The sequence below is a fragment of the Bos indicus x Bos taurus genome, chromosome 5 (assembly GCF_003369695.1).
Source record: "Bos indicus x Bos taurus breed Angus x Brahman F1 hybrid chromosome 5, Bos_hybrid_MaternalHap_v2.0, whole genome shotgun sequence".
NCBI lineage: Eukaryota > Metazoa > Chordata > Mammalia > Artiodactyla > Bovidae > Bos > Bos indicus x Bos taurus.
In genome coordinates this window covers 100,985,680-101,000,976 of record NC_040080.1, presented here as the reverse complement: position 1 = coordinate 101,000,976, position 15,297 = coordinate 100,985,680, and the positions used below count along the sequence as shown (strand labels likewise).

The 15,297-nt window shown below is 43.3% G+C and overlaps 1 long non-coding RNA gene across 1 annotated transcript in view; it reads left to right on the top strand.

Moving 5' to 3' along the window:
• Positions 1 to 15,229, top strand: part of LOC113893299 — a 31,761-nt gene extending 16,532 nt beyond the window's left edge. The window contains exons 2-3 of the long non-coding RNA XR_003511277.1: positions 8,491 to 8,598; positions 15,190 to 15,229. This is a non-coding gene — a long non-coding RNA (uncharacterized LOC113893299). The remainder of the gene's footprint in view (positions 1 to 8,490; positions 8,599 to 15,189) is intronic.
• Positions 15,230 to 15,297: the final 68 nt, after the last annotated feature.

The following is a 15,297-nucleotide window of genomic DNA, read 5'->3' as shown; positions in this document are numbered from 1 at the left end:
CTGTAGTGTCTTTATGTCCTTTCTGCACCCCCCGGCCCCCGCCAAAAGCCCCACCAAGAACAATTTGTGTTTTCCTGCTTAATGCAGATTTCTATCTATAGGTAGTCTGTCTCCTCTGGCTTCCCTGTACACATCTGCCAACCCCTTCCCGGGTTAGAGAGCTTGCCCTGTGGCACGGAAAGAAAATTCACATCCTGACTTCATATTCTACAGGAGAAAGAAGACCGCACGAGAAATTCTCTTGCTACTAACTGAAAGGAGTTTATCACCTTATTAGAATGTTTAATGTCAAAACTTCAAAGAGAGGACCAATATTTCAATCTGAACCTAGCCTGAGTTTCCCACTCTCCCTGGAATTTCAGTGTCTGAGAGGAATCTGAGCAGATGTGCAATTACATGTTAGTATCTGAAATCGGGCGCAGCCCCCACCCAAAATGAGTGTACACTGACTCCCAAAGGACTCGTGTCCAGAGGGTGGTGGAGGGAAGGAACAACGGAGGCAGCCACATGCCCACACACTCAGCCATCTGCTGTTCCAACCACACTTCTCTCCCCTCCGTTTCCTGCAAATGATTCATCTATTCTTTTTCTCCTTCTTCAAAGATAACTGTGTAGGCATTCAAAGAGGGGAAAGTCATTAAGAAAAGTGGAATCTGGAGTTCTCAGGATGAGGTAGAGCAGATTAAACAGTCTGGAATTTCACAAAGCAAACAGCGTGGGCGAGGGCTCCGGGCTCCTCTCTCCTACTGGTACCCTGTTCCGTAAGAGCCACTTGTCATCCGTCGTGAGCAGGTCAATGAAAACGGCTGCATGTAATCTGTGAGTGACTGAGCTGCTAAAGAGCAGAAGAGGAGAGGACGGGGGAAGTCAGTAGAGGGAGGAGACACCATCATACCTGGCTTCTGTCTCTGACTTTACATGAATGAATGACATCTTTATGACTTTCTTTAGTAAGCAGACCAAAAGGCTGCCATCAAAGTCATGCTTTAAAGGAGACCTTGACCCATAGCCAGAGAAGATGACTATGGCCATGTCCCCACCACCAAAGTATTTTAGTGACAGCATGCTACGTGTTGATAAGCATGCTCAAAAAGAAGGACTTCGTAGACAGTTCCTGAATTGTGTCTCTTGGAGGCGGACGACCCTCGGTTCCAATCCTGGCTCTTCGTTCAGCTTCAGGGACGTTAGGCAAGATTGCCAAACCTCTGGGACTCTCAGTTGCCTCATAAGTGTGTTGGGGGATAAGGATACCTCCCTCCAGGGGTTGGAGTGAGGACTGAAGTGGATGATGTAGGTAAAGTACTTCCTGGGGTCTTCAAAAGGAAGTAGATATACAGATATCAGATGATTAGGGAAATGCCTTATTATTTCATTTCGTCTTCTACCACACCTACACCTTGATGCTAGCAAGGTCAAGAACTCAAAGGAACCAACTCTATAGACTATTTCAGTACATGCATGTGTGCGTGCTAAGTCACTTCATGGCATCCAACTCTTTGCAACCCTATAGACTGTGCCCTCCAGGCTCCTCTGTCCATGAGATTCCCCAAGCAAGAATACTGGAGTGGGTTGCCATGCCCTCCTCCAGAGGATCTTCCCAACCGAGGGATTGGATCTGGGTCTCCTGCACTGTGGGTGGATTCTTTACAATCTGAGCTACCAGGGAAGCCCTTTTTCAGTACAACTCTAGCCTATCCTCATCAGGAGAGAAAGGGGCAGTCATCATGGGGGAACCAGCAATCAAACTGCAGGAGACATACTCTTCTTGTTAATGCAAGACACACCGGAAGGGGAGGAAGAGAAAGGCAGAGAGACAAGGAGGGCCTGATGTCATCTTTTCCCACCCCCAACAGTCACCACATCCTGGGGGCAAGTGAAAGGCCTGAGAAGTGAGTGATCTTATTGCTGAGTAGAATGAACAGATCTCAGATCAGACTGACTTCTTAAAGACTCTAGCATGATGTCTCCATTTTTTCACCTGTAAAATGGGTGTCATAATAGCACTTCCATCTTGAGTTTTATGAAGATGAAATAAGATAATCTATGTAATGCGCCCAGGACAGTCAGCAGTATATAACTGTTATCTACTGCTATCATTCTGTATCCTTTGTCAATATGTGGAATGTTAACAATTCATTCGTTAACTTGTTTATTGATCAGTTTCCATTTGATAAATACTTGCTCACCCCATTAAGTGAACTGAATCATTCAATTACACCATCCATTTATTTATCATTAAATATGTGTTCAGATCTTAGGCTGTACTGGTGCTGTGCTGGGCTCAGGAGATGCCAAAGCTCATTTGGCAAGAGGCTTGAAGCCTACTCAGGGAGAGATGTGTAAAGAAAAACAGGATAAGACAAGGTATAGAAAGTGTCAGGAGTGAAGAAGGGATTCACTTTTTGAACTTTTTGAAAAGGAGACGCTTTTTGAACTAGATCCTGAGGAGTTGGGACCTGTGAATTTCAAGTAATTAAAACATCTTGTGAAAAGGGATGAAATTGTTAAAAAAAAAAAAAAGTGGGCTGAGAGCCACGAGAACTTTGGTGTGGGTGGTGCTTGGCCATCTGCCTGGTGTCTTTCCCTGAATTCAGGCTCATTCCTGGGCTGAGGCCATGGAGACTCATGTGCAGCTCAGCCCTATCCCAGGAGTTGAACCCAAGTCTACTCTTAGTCAGAGGAAGTGTAAGTAGTTCATCTAATCAGTATCTGGTCAGCTGGGCTCCAGGTTTATCTAATCAGTATCTGGTCAGCTGGGCTCCAGGTTTATCTAATCAGTATCTGGTCAGCTGGGCTCCAGGTTCTGTTCTGAACTCCTGTTTCATCTCCATCTGTGGCAGCTTGATCCACGATGGGTATTGCCTGCCAGATTCCTACTCTTCATCCTCTCAGGTAGGGTACAGACTGATGACCTCTTGTTGAAAATCTCTGATGACCACCATATGGCCAGCCCATCACTGCCTAAACAGGAACTCTCATTTACAATCTGTTTCAACTGCCCAACAGAACTGCCCCTAGAGTCCTCACATAAACAAACCTGGTTTGGTTCCCCACTGATGGAATGTCTAAACTTCAATCCATCTCTTGCTAATGCTCTACCGTGTGTTGGTAGCACCAAACATATGCTGTAGGGGACACAGCTTATGCAGTATGCTTCAGCAAGTTCCCCACAAGCATTTGGACTTAGAGAAGACTCTTGAGAGTACTTTGGAGAGCAAGGAGATCAAACCAGTCAATCCTAAAGGAAATAAACCCTGAATATTCATTGGAAGGACTGATGCTGAAGCTGAAGCTCCAATACTTTGGCCACCTGATGCAAAGAGCCAACTCACTGGAAAAGACCATGATGCTGGGAAAGGTTGAAGGCCAAAGAAGAAGGGGGCAACAGAGGATGAGATGGTTAGATAGCATCAATGGACATGAATCTGAGCAAACTCCAGGAGATAGTGAAGGACAGCGGAGCCTGGCATGCTGCAGTTCTTGGGATTGCAAAGAGATGGATACGACTTAGTGGCTGAACAGTAACAAGGTATCTATTAAAAGCCCCCAGAGATGGGACTTCCCTGGTTGTCCAGTGGTTAAGAATCCACCTTGCGATGCAGGGGGCACAGGTTTGATCCCTAGTTGGGGAAGTAAGATCCCACATGCTGCAGAGTAACTAGAAAGTCTGTTAGCCACAATGAAAGATCATGCTTGATGCAGTGAAAATCCCACAACCCACAGCTGAGACTCCACACAGCCAAATAAATAAATATTTTTTTAAAAAGCTCTGGGAGTATATGAGCCTTGGTGTTGTGGGCCCAGGCCTGTGCGTTCTCATTGGCGTTTGATGGTGTGTGCCTTAACATTGCTCAGAAGATAAGACACCAGTCATATGCTACCAGCTACAACTTTTAAAAAACAAACTTGAGGATAAAGTCACAAGAGGAAATGCAGACCATTTGGAAACTTGAGAACCCACACGTTCTTTATGTGATTTTGTCTTTCAGGAAGGATTTCAGAGTTTCAACCTGTTTTAATTCTAGCCCATCTGGCTGCTTCATTAATGAAAACAGCAACGTCTTCTAATGCTCTCATGTGAGGCAGTACTTCCAAAAGATAACAGAAAGAACTTTTGGATTTGATGTACCATATTTTGTCTTTCCCCCTTCAGGGAGGAAAAAAAAAACCAAACTGGAGCACATTTTAGGGAGAGTATGTGCGTAGAAATAGTGAGTCATTCCTTGTGTTGTAGGTCTACTCCGGTGCGTGGGGTTTCCAGAACAATTACATAAGTGTTCACATAGCCAGGAACTTTTGACATTTGTGGCAGCTTAATGGAGCTCTTTTCTTCATTGAAAATATCCTAATTGTTGTTTCCTGAAATTTAAAATGCATAAAACTAGTGGAGCAGTATAAATTGATTTTGAGGCATTTCTATCAAGTGTGCTTTGCTGGCAAAGAAACTGAGGAAAATGTATTTGAAATGAAATACAGGTGATCAAGTTGTAACACATACAATAATCTAATCACCCAGCAAAAAACTGCCTGGGAGCATCAACTGTAAGTGAGATATGTTGGTTTCTTTGTCTTCTATCATCCTTCAAGATTTCCTTCACAGTCTGAGAGTCTGCAGCCCATTAGTTACTTGGACAGCCTTAAATAGGGGAGTTATTTAATAGCATGGATCTGAAAAGTCTGAGGTTCCTAAAGTCACTAGAACACACCAATATCTTGCTTTTATTTTCTCAGAAGATCACCCAGGAAATAATGTGATATTCTGAATGCCACTAATATGTTCCTTAAAATGTTATTTTTTTTTTTAAAGAGCCTCAAGTTCCAAGATATCTTCCAAAAAAAAGAGAGAAACTAGAGAAAGACCCAACTAAAGCCATTGTCAATTCTTTTCCATCTCAACAGTGAGCGCCTCACATCCAAGGTTGAAGGGCTTTCCAGGGAGGGTGGAGTGCTTGGTTCTTGTGGATATTTGTTCAGTGTCTTGCACAACTTCCCTAACTGGCTTATTTTCCTGCAGATAAGAGGTGGTAGTTGTGGGTGTTCCTGTATTTATTGGTTCAAAAGATTGGTGCAAAGGACAGTCAGGCAGAGCGGGCACTGACTCACAAAGGTTGCTGTTTGCTTGTGAGCTGTGTGTTCCTTTTGAGGGGAAAGAGCATAGTCCACCAAGTGCACCTCTGCCCAGCGCTGCCGGATTCTTTCCACATGACCACACCACTCCTTGAACACCTTTCCTCTGTAGCAGAGTTGACGGCACAGGACACCTCAGGAACCCGATAGGGAAGGAGCGCTGAGGTGGTGTGAACTGCGTGGGCTGTGGTCATGTAGGTGAGGATATAAATGGAATCACAAATGTAGCGAATATCCATGTGACGTCCAGTCATCATCGGAATGTGCTTGTTGAGGTTGGACAATGACATGCTGTCCAGAGCTATTTCCAAGAATCTACTGTACACGTACCCTAGGGGCTTAGGAGGCAAGGCGAAAGGAGGAATTTGATGTCCCTGCCAACTGGATAATGGAGATGATTTTTTGGGAGGAAGTGATGTGTTCATCCCAGGACTAGGAGGATAGAGGGGGGCGAAGAGGCAGCCTTCACAGGTAAGAAAGCACCACCAGAACCAAGGCCAGGTTAGAGCATACCCTCTAGACCAACAGAAAGGAGTTGACGTGAGCTGCCCTACATGGTTTCATGGAAAAACAATTCTTGTGACTCTTCATATTTCTGCATGGTGGTCATCAAGTCCAGCTAGCTCTATCTCTTTGGATTCTAGAATTCATCTTTCCTTCTTTCACTCTCTACTCAGTGAGTTCAGTCTCTCACCATGTCTCATGTGGATTACTACAGTAGTCTCCTAACTGGTCCTCCTGCTCTCAATCTTGTCCCAGACAACCCATATCACACCCAGGGGATTTTGTCTTTTCACTGTTTAACAATGCGACCTGGACTTTCCTGGTGGCACAGTGTATAAGACTCTGCCTGCCAATACAGGGGATATGGGTTCAATCCCTGGTCTGGGAAGATCCCCCATGCTGGGGAGCAACTAAGCCCATGGGTCACAACCTCTGAGCCGGCGCTCTAGAGCCTGTGAGCCAAAACCACTGAAGGCCACGTGCATAGAGCCTGTGCTCTGAAACGAAAGAGACACCACCGCAGTAAGTCCACACACCAGCATGATGCATAGTCCCTGCTAGCTGCAACTGGAGAAAGCCCAAGCAAAGCAAAAAAGACCCAGTGTAGCCAAACATAAATAAATAAAATTATATATATATTAAAAAAAAGGGACTTTATCAGGAGGATTTCTATCAGCTCTCTGGAGGGTCCAGAAGATGCCTAAATTGATAGAAACTGGCAGGGATGGGCCTAGGAACACTCAAGTATTGTCAGTGCCCTGATCCAGAATGAATGATTTTCTGTCATTTCTGGGGATTTTTTTTTTTTTTTCCCTTTCTATCCTCCTTTAAGATTTTGATTCCAAGGAATAAACAGTGCTCCGGCTTGGTAAGGAAGCCACTCGTTGGTGAGTAGAGGGTTGTGGGGTCTTCCCAGGTGGCGTTCGTGGTAAAGAACTTGCCTGGAAATGCAGGAGACAAAAGAGACCTGGGTTCGATCCTTGGGTTGGGAGGATCCCCTGGAGGAGGACATGGCAACCCACTCCAGTGTTCTTGGCTGGGAAATCCCCTAGACAGAGGAGCCTGGTGGGCAACAAACAGTCCATGGGGTCACACAGGGTCAGACACGACTGAAGCGACTTAGGATGCGTGTACCCAGAGGGTTGAAAACCCCTAGATTTAACAGTCTCATCAGATTTTCCAGTGGAGAAGATGTAATCCTTCTAGAGAAAGTCAGATTAGAGAGAATAATGTACGAGCAAAAACCAGTGTGTGCCCATGATATGTTGATTATAGAATGGGCATCTAAGGACAGAGAAAATATGTATTATCCCACTCCACTCTGACAGCTTGTTAACTTCTCTCTCTTCCTCAATAGACACTGAATTCCTTGAAGGAAGAGCCATGTCTTACTCATCTTTGCATGCCTGCCCTCTCATAGACACTCAAAGACACACAGCATAAATACTCATTGTATGAAAGAATGAATCAATGTCCACCTAAATGAAAGCTTTGTTTCATCTAGTTTATAAGTTTTCACCATGTCTTTATGGTCCTCCAACCTTTAGCCATCCTTCTCCCTGACCTAAACTGCTCAACACTGAGCTCAGAAGTACTCAATCCACTCGCTCACCCTCTGGGCACCCCCAACAGGAAAGGGAGAGAACCACGAGACTATATGTCAGATACAACATATCTGACATATTTCTGCCTCCATTTAGCCAACTCTTCTAGCGTCATTTTGGTCTTAGGAACTCGTAATATGCATTTTTTTCCTGGAATGTGTAGTAGTTCTTGATGAGCTGATAGCCAACTATCTTATTTGACGTAATACAATGGGAGGAATGTGCTTTGAAATCAGACAGATAGAGGTTCCAATGTGAACTTACAATTACTAGCTTTGTGACCCTGAATACTTTTTTTTTTTAAAGCTCTCTGGATCTTGGATTACACATATATTTATGTTTGTCGTGTGACAGATATCTGGTAAACATCAGCTCCATTCTGGGTTGGGGACTTGTCGCCACTGAGAGGGGAGGGAAATTTGCAGTGCTGGGGGAGGTGATTGGAACTGAAAGGGAAAAGAGAAGTGGAATGAATGTACTGATTTGCTCTAACATGAATCAAAGTCAAGGGTTAACTTTTTGCCGAACTGTATGAAACATACCAAAGTTTTAAAAGAAGTAACAAATACGTTTAAGAGAGATACAGGTCTTTATATTTTCTGAAGCAGCAACAGAATTAGATACGTATTCTTCAAACTAAGGCTAGCACAGGTGTAACCCTGGAAGATATTTTCTTCTCTAGGAGGTGTTGTTTTGCTCCACTCCAGGATGCACTGGGATGAAATCCTGGGTGCATTATAGATTTTTAGGAAGTTTCACCTGAGAGGTCATTTTCATGGAAACCCTCGAGCAAGATACATCACGGACTGGACCATCAAATGAGCAAGCTGCTTTGGAGCGGCTGGAAGTGAGGGTGCTGAATCTGCCCAACAACTTCCCCACTTCTGTGGCACCCTCAGTTTTTGTCATTGTCTATCTCATCAATAAAAGAATATTTTAAATTAATGGTGCATGTTATAATTAATTGTATGATGTAATAAATTTTAGAGAGGTCAGTTCTAGAAAAAGAAATTTAAAAAACATCTTGGATATTACTCTTCGTTTTCTCTTCACATGTTAAAAAAAAGAAATCACAGATAGCAGATTTGAAGGTATTGCTGTAGAAGTATAATTCGAGTTTCTCTCAAATTAAATACAAAATGTGTTGACCTGAGGAGAACAGAAATCAACAGCTCAGAAGAAGAGCACGATACGCGCACCTCTGCTCTCCCACATCTTTCCTTTAACTCGTTTTTCTCCTTCTCCAAAATTCTAGGCTGCTCACACATCCCAGACTGTTCCTGCAGGGACGGGTGTGTGCTGTCCTGGTGTGCTAACACATGGTTTGGAGGAGAAGGAAGATATGGCGTAGAACTGGAGGCTGGTGAGTTAAAAATACACACCATGTTCTACCCTGCAGTGGGGCAGACACGCGCCACCACAGCCTGAGGAGAGACAGCTTTGATTTTTCTCTGGAGAATCCCTTTTTCCCTGTAGGAGAAACATTTTTCCATCACGTGCCTTCCCCTATCCTAACCGAACGGAGAGCACATACGTAGCTGAAACTAGGTCTCCCAGATGCTCTTGAGCTGGAATTTTAGTGTGGAGACAAGTGATGCAAAAACTGAGAATGGTTCTAAGTCACTTACTCTGGTAGCAAGGGCCAAAGGGAATTGTATTATTCCTGCCACTTGAATTCCTACAGCTTCTCTCGTACTTTGATAAAGTGGATTCCTGGCTTCTCCTTCTGTTCCGTGAGCTCTTTTGTATCCTTCCAATACATTCATTTCTTTGCTTAAGATACCCGGACTCTGCTTCTGTTATTTTCATCACAGAATTCGGACCAAAATCGATTCTCAGATACTGCATGTTTCAATATGCAATGCTGGAAGGGCAGTATTTGGGAGGTGGAGAGAGTCACTTGGAATCAAACATTTATTCAGGCACCAAACTCAATTTTCCTCAAGCCATTTAGATCGCAATTGTTGGCTTTACAGCATCGCTTGCAAGCCTAGGAAAGAAAAGGAGCCCTTGAACCAATTTTCCCAGGGGTTCATTTGGTTGAAATCACCAGATTCTCTAGCTCTGCCAATGCAATTCTAATCAGCCCCACAGATTCTAGAAAAAGTTCAGTGATGCTGGTCTAGGTGGCTAAGTTTAAATCAGTTTTGTAAGAAGCAGCCTGGAAATTGCTCAGTAATTATGTAACAGATTATGATGGAAAAGCAGCCACTGCAGAGAGGTCAATAGGCATTTAAAAAATCACTGCGTGGGAAACTTTTCAAACCACAACCCTCCATTAGGAGCCTACATTTCCCAGAAGATCGTCATTCCTTCATTTAGGCAGCAATTTTAAAGTCAGCCGGAACCACTGTTTCTGCATGACAGCCACTGAGAAAGAGACAGGCTGTATTTTACTTTCCTGTAAGCAGCATCTCCTGGTCATGGCATTTGATATCCCTAAGATGTCACACTCTTTTGAAGTGTTTTTAGCTTTGGTTTGAAAAGTATCCTAAATCAGCAATGACCAGCCTTCTCCTGATGGAGCTTAGGGAGCAAGAGGGAGCCAGGGAAGGAGTGCAGAGAAGATGAACTTTTGGAAACCTTGTCCAGAGCCCTCCTCAACTTGCTGGAACTTCCCTCCTCCTCTTCTTTCCTTCCCCGCCTCCTCCTCCACTCTTCCTCCACCCCACTTCTTCCCCTTCTGTCCTTTCTCTTCCTTCCCCCACTCTCCCTTCTCCTCCTCCTCCTCTTGTTTGTTTTTGCTGCAGAAGCCGCTCCAGCAGCCTAATGAGGAAAAACCTCTCTCTGTTCTTTCATTCAACAAGCGCCTGTCAAGGACTTATTCCATATACATACAGAATATATTCTCTAATATCCTGTACCAGGCACTGGTAAACTAGGAAGGCAAGGTCTTTGCCTGCCAGGTGCTTCTATTTCAATGGAGAGAGATGATCTGCTTGGCTTATAGGTAGACCCTGGGTCTAACCACTGGGAGAAGGGGAGTCAAATGTCCTCACCTCCCAGCTAGAAATGGTTGTTTGCGCAAAGTAGCAATTAGTTCACCAAACACTTTAGACAATGAAAATCAAAACAGGAAATCATTGACCAGTTAGCTTAAGTGGACCAGAAACCAGGCCTTCCCTTTCCTGGTCAGCACCACAATCCTCACTCTTCCCCTTCCAGCTATCTCATCGTCTATAACCTTGTCATCTACCACAACGTGCTCTGTTGCTGTGGGTTTGATGGCGATTAGCCATAATTTTTGATTAGGATACACAATATTCCCCTGAGATGCAAACACAGTCCTAGAAAGCATATACCTCTATAATCTGCTCCCATCATTTGTCAAAAATTATTATTTTTAAACCTTTTCTTCCTTGCTCAGAAATCATTCAGGAAAAGAACCACATTTCCAATGGGGCATTTGCCTTCTTGGTAGACACAGTCATTAGAAACCATGCAGAGAGGACACCACACACCTAATGATTGTTTTGCATCAAAAACACTAGAATCCCTAGAAGGAACATTGATGTCATGTTGATAACAACGCCTCTGAATTTATAACAGAATCTCAGTCTTCCATGACCTGTTTGCCTGATTCATCCACATAAAAGTTGACCAATGTATTGGAATCTGGGATTAATATATACATACTACTATATATAAAATAAACAACAAGGACCTAGTGAATGGCACAGGAAACCATATTCAATATTTTGTAATAACCTATAAGGCAAAAGAATCTGAAAAAAAAAGTGTATGTGTGTGTGTATATATATATATATATATATATATATATATATATGGGCTTCCCTGGTAGTCAAGAATCTGCCTGCAATGCAGGAGTCGCAGGAGATGTGGGTTCACTCCCTGATTGGGAAGATTACCTGGAGGAGGGCATGGCAACTCACTCCAGTATTCTTGCCTGGAGAATCCTATGGACAGAGGAACCTGGCAAACTACAGTCCATGGGGTCGCAAAGAGTCAGACACAACTGAAGTGACTTAGCATGCACACATGTGTATCTATTTACATAAAGTGAATCACTTTGCTGTACACCTGAAACTAGCACAGCATTGTAAATCAATTATATTTCAATTAGAAAAAAAGAAAAGCAGATCAGTTTAGTGAAAAGGATGGAAACCACACACAAATAAACCATTTATTATAATAATATGGACTCTACAAATAAAGGTAACATTTCTCCAGCACCTGTAATAGGCCAGGCCCTATGCTAAGTGTTTCATATAATTATCTCACTTAATCCTTACCCCAACCTTTCAGGCAGGTACTATTACTATAACCATTTTACAGATGAGGAAATGTAGGCTCCAAGGCTAACTGTCTTGCCCATTGATAGGTAACTTCTTTGAGATGGAGACAGCAGTTGAAACCACAGCTACTTGACTGCAGAACCCTCTTTCCTGATCACTGTTCTAATTAGGGGCACAGATTATTAGGGCTAGACCTTAGTCTAGGCACTTCCCTGGTGACTCAGATGGTAAAGAGTCTGCCTATAATTCAGGAGACTCAGGTTCGATCCCTGGGTCAGGAAGATCCCCTGGAGAAGGAAACGGCAACCCATTCCAGTATTTTTGCCTGGGAAATCCCATGGACAGTGGAGCCTGACAGGCTACAGTCCATGGGGTCCCAAAGAGTTGGACACGACTGAGCAACTAACCCTTTAGTCTAGTCATGAGGTAGCAGAGGCCCCAGGTGATGAAGGATCTGCTTAAAGTCACACAATATGTCTTCACCAACAGAAAGAGACTTGCATGTACATTGTGCCTCCCAACTGGAGAAAAGCTAGAATGAGGCTTTCAGTATTTGCCTATATATTTACAGAGGAATATTTTTTTGAGGTTTTGAGCTGAGAATATCCATGCCATGTAAAGTAGAATCTTGACAAATCTGTACTCACAAACCCAATTATGAGGCTATCTATTTAGTCATAAGAAACACTTCTAAGCCATTGGAAAGTAGCCATATTCCGGTAGGAGTCTCCAATTCCACCTGGATCTGTTCTGATAAGAGCAAACTTGAAGAATGATAATCTGTATCATAGTAATATATTTATCTCAAGCTTTCAGGGGAGTCATCATTGAAAAACTCATAAGCAGAAAGTTAAACTGTTGTAATAAGCTGATGGTGATGGTACAGATTCTTATTACTTTTGTTGTTTGGGTTGTTTTTCTTTTCTTTTTTTTAAGAACTCGGTAAACCACACTGAATGTTAACAATCCATCAGCTCTACAGGGAACATTTTTCACTCCCAGAAAATTCATTTTACCTCCAGAATCTGAACCTGTAAATGTAAAAGCTTTTTTTGTCTTATAAAAAGGCTTAGTGTTAATTGTTTCCACAAGGTTAGCCCAATTGATCTGAAGCACCTGTGCTTCTGGCAAATGTAGGACATTATCAATTTTAACCATTTGTTCAGCAAGCTCTTTTTGGACTAATGCTATTTATCCAGCTGGGTATACTGACCAGGACAGGGAAGATCAAAGCAGTTGGGGATTGTGTAACATCGAAGATCTGTCCTGGTCGTTAAGCCTGGAGCGTATGGAACTGATTACAAAACTCCTGCTTATATATCCTTTTAGGACCCTGATGAGTGGAAGGCTGTGCTGCCTGTAATGGCCATAACCTACATCAAGGATTCCTAGGACCACTTTTTAGGTCTTTCTGTGGTTCTTAGTTTCCTGCATGGTGAGCTCACGGAAAGCACCAGATGGAAACTCTAAAATGCAATTTGCAGCCTTGAGACCCTTGAGATCGTTAAGAGAATAAGTTCAAAGGGGTGTGGGAGGAGGCCTGGGGAGCTGTGTGTGGCCCTGTCTAGGATGGGCCTGCTTCTGCCCTTGCCAGGGAAGAAGGCTGGGAACCGCACCCGCATCCCCATTCCTGCCCGGCTCCCCCTACCCACCCCCACCCCCCACAATGGCAGGAAGTCAGAGGAGAGCACAGGAAAAGACACTCCTCAGGGGAAACAGCCATGGGTTTCAGTGAAAGCCTGAGGGCTGGGGACCAGAGGACCCAAACAGGAAGAGGAAAAATACAAGACGGTCTGGAGAGAAAGGAAAAATGGAAAGAGCCAATATATATATATATATATATATATATATATATATATATATATAGTAGTAATAAAAATGATGGGTTTATATGAAATCATGTGTGTGAAACTTTTGAAAATTTTATAGCACTATAGAATTCAAAGAATCAAGTTTTAAAAATGTGGAAAAAAAAATGGGATGACCTAGATGACTGGGATGAGGGATGGGTGGGAGAGAGGTCCAAGAGGGAGGGGATATATGTATATATACAGCTGATTCACTTCACTGTATGGTAGAAACTAACACAACATTTTACAGCAATCATATTCCAATTTTTTAAAATTTTAATTAAATTAACACAAAAACAAAAACAAACCCCACTGGCTATATTGACCTGAGAAGCAAGAAACCAAAGGAAGCAACTTGAAAGATGCAAAAGTGGCAGGCAGTGCTGGGTGCTCCCAGCTGCCTTCCCTGGGCAGGGCCAGGCCTCAGAATGAGAGAATCCATTCCCACCAGGCACCTCACAGCCTGGCAAACGATTACTCTCTGAATGATTCTGGCTTCACCCAGCTGCTTGGAAAGGAGCTTGCAGGAAGGTAGGTGGGAAGGGATTGCAGAAAAGCTGCTGGCATGCCTCTTCCCTTTCTGAGTCTGAAAGCTGCTCAGAGAACTTTAAAGGCTGACAGCTAAATTTAATCAGAGTTAAATTACTGAAATGAAGATGATGTTCTTATGCAACACAAATGAAAGGTGGTTCTGCCAGCACTTTCCCTACAAGGTAATGGTACAGACTCCCAGGAGCAGTCTGGCAGTTTGGCAATGTTATGAATTCAGGGGAGGCAGGAAATGTGAAAATCTGGTTCATTGCTAATATTGTCTTCTGGGGACTTGGGGGCCTGTGGGTTCAACAGACAGGGTTCCACAGCTGGTGTTCTGTGATGATGGTGCTCACTCGCTGGCAAGTCTGTGAAATGCTTCAGACATGGCATCTTAACTGTATTCTATATTTAAGACAGCCATTTTTTTCCCCCCTCAGGAACTCCAAATGTTTTCTGCCAAAGGAACTCGCATAAACGTTACAACCTGGGACTTGGACTGAATGGAACATTAGTTTATTTCCAGAGACTCTGACAGTTTGATTTTGTGCCAGTTCTGTCCTTGTTAAAAATGGACAGAGTTGGCTCTAGTTCAGACTAATTTGCCACATGATTTATTTTCTTTAAAAATAAATGTTAAATCAACTGTGATTTAACATTTAATGAACATAATCAGGTTCGATCCCTGGGTCGGGAAGATCTCTGGAGTAGGAAATGGCAACCCACTCCAGTATTCCTGCCTGGAAAATTCCACGAACAGAGGAGCCTGGCAGGCCACACAGTCCATAGGGTTGCAAAGAGTCGGATACGACTGAGTACACATGTATACAATAGACGTAATCTTGATAAGGTGGGACAAGAAGGGCTCTTTACCTCTGAGGCTGTCCTCCCCAAAACCCATCAACCCATCTAATCATGAGGAAAACATCAGATAAAGCCAAATTGAAACACATTCTATACATTACCTGACTCATACTCCTCAAACTTCATCACAGACAAGGAAAGTCTGAGAAACTGTCACAGTCCAGAGGAGTCTGAAGAGATGGAACAACTGAGTGGGAACAGGAAAGGACATTAGGTAAAAACTAGGGAAGTCTGAATGAAGTACGATCTTTAGTGAATAATGTCCTGTTACTTTTGGTTTCTTAGCTGTGACAATGTCCTGTACTTGCTGATGATGTAAGATGTTAAGGGAAACTGGGTGTGCGATATACGAGACCCCTTTCTTTGTACTATCTTTATAACTTTTCTATAAATCTAAAGCTGTTCTAAAATTAAATGTTTATTAAAAACATAAATGTTGGACTTCCTTCGCAGTCCAGAAGCTGAGACTCCGTGCTCCCAATGCAGGGCACCCAGGTTCAATCCCTGGCTGGGGAACTAGATCCCACGTGCACCAGCTAAAGATTCCATATGCCACAACAA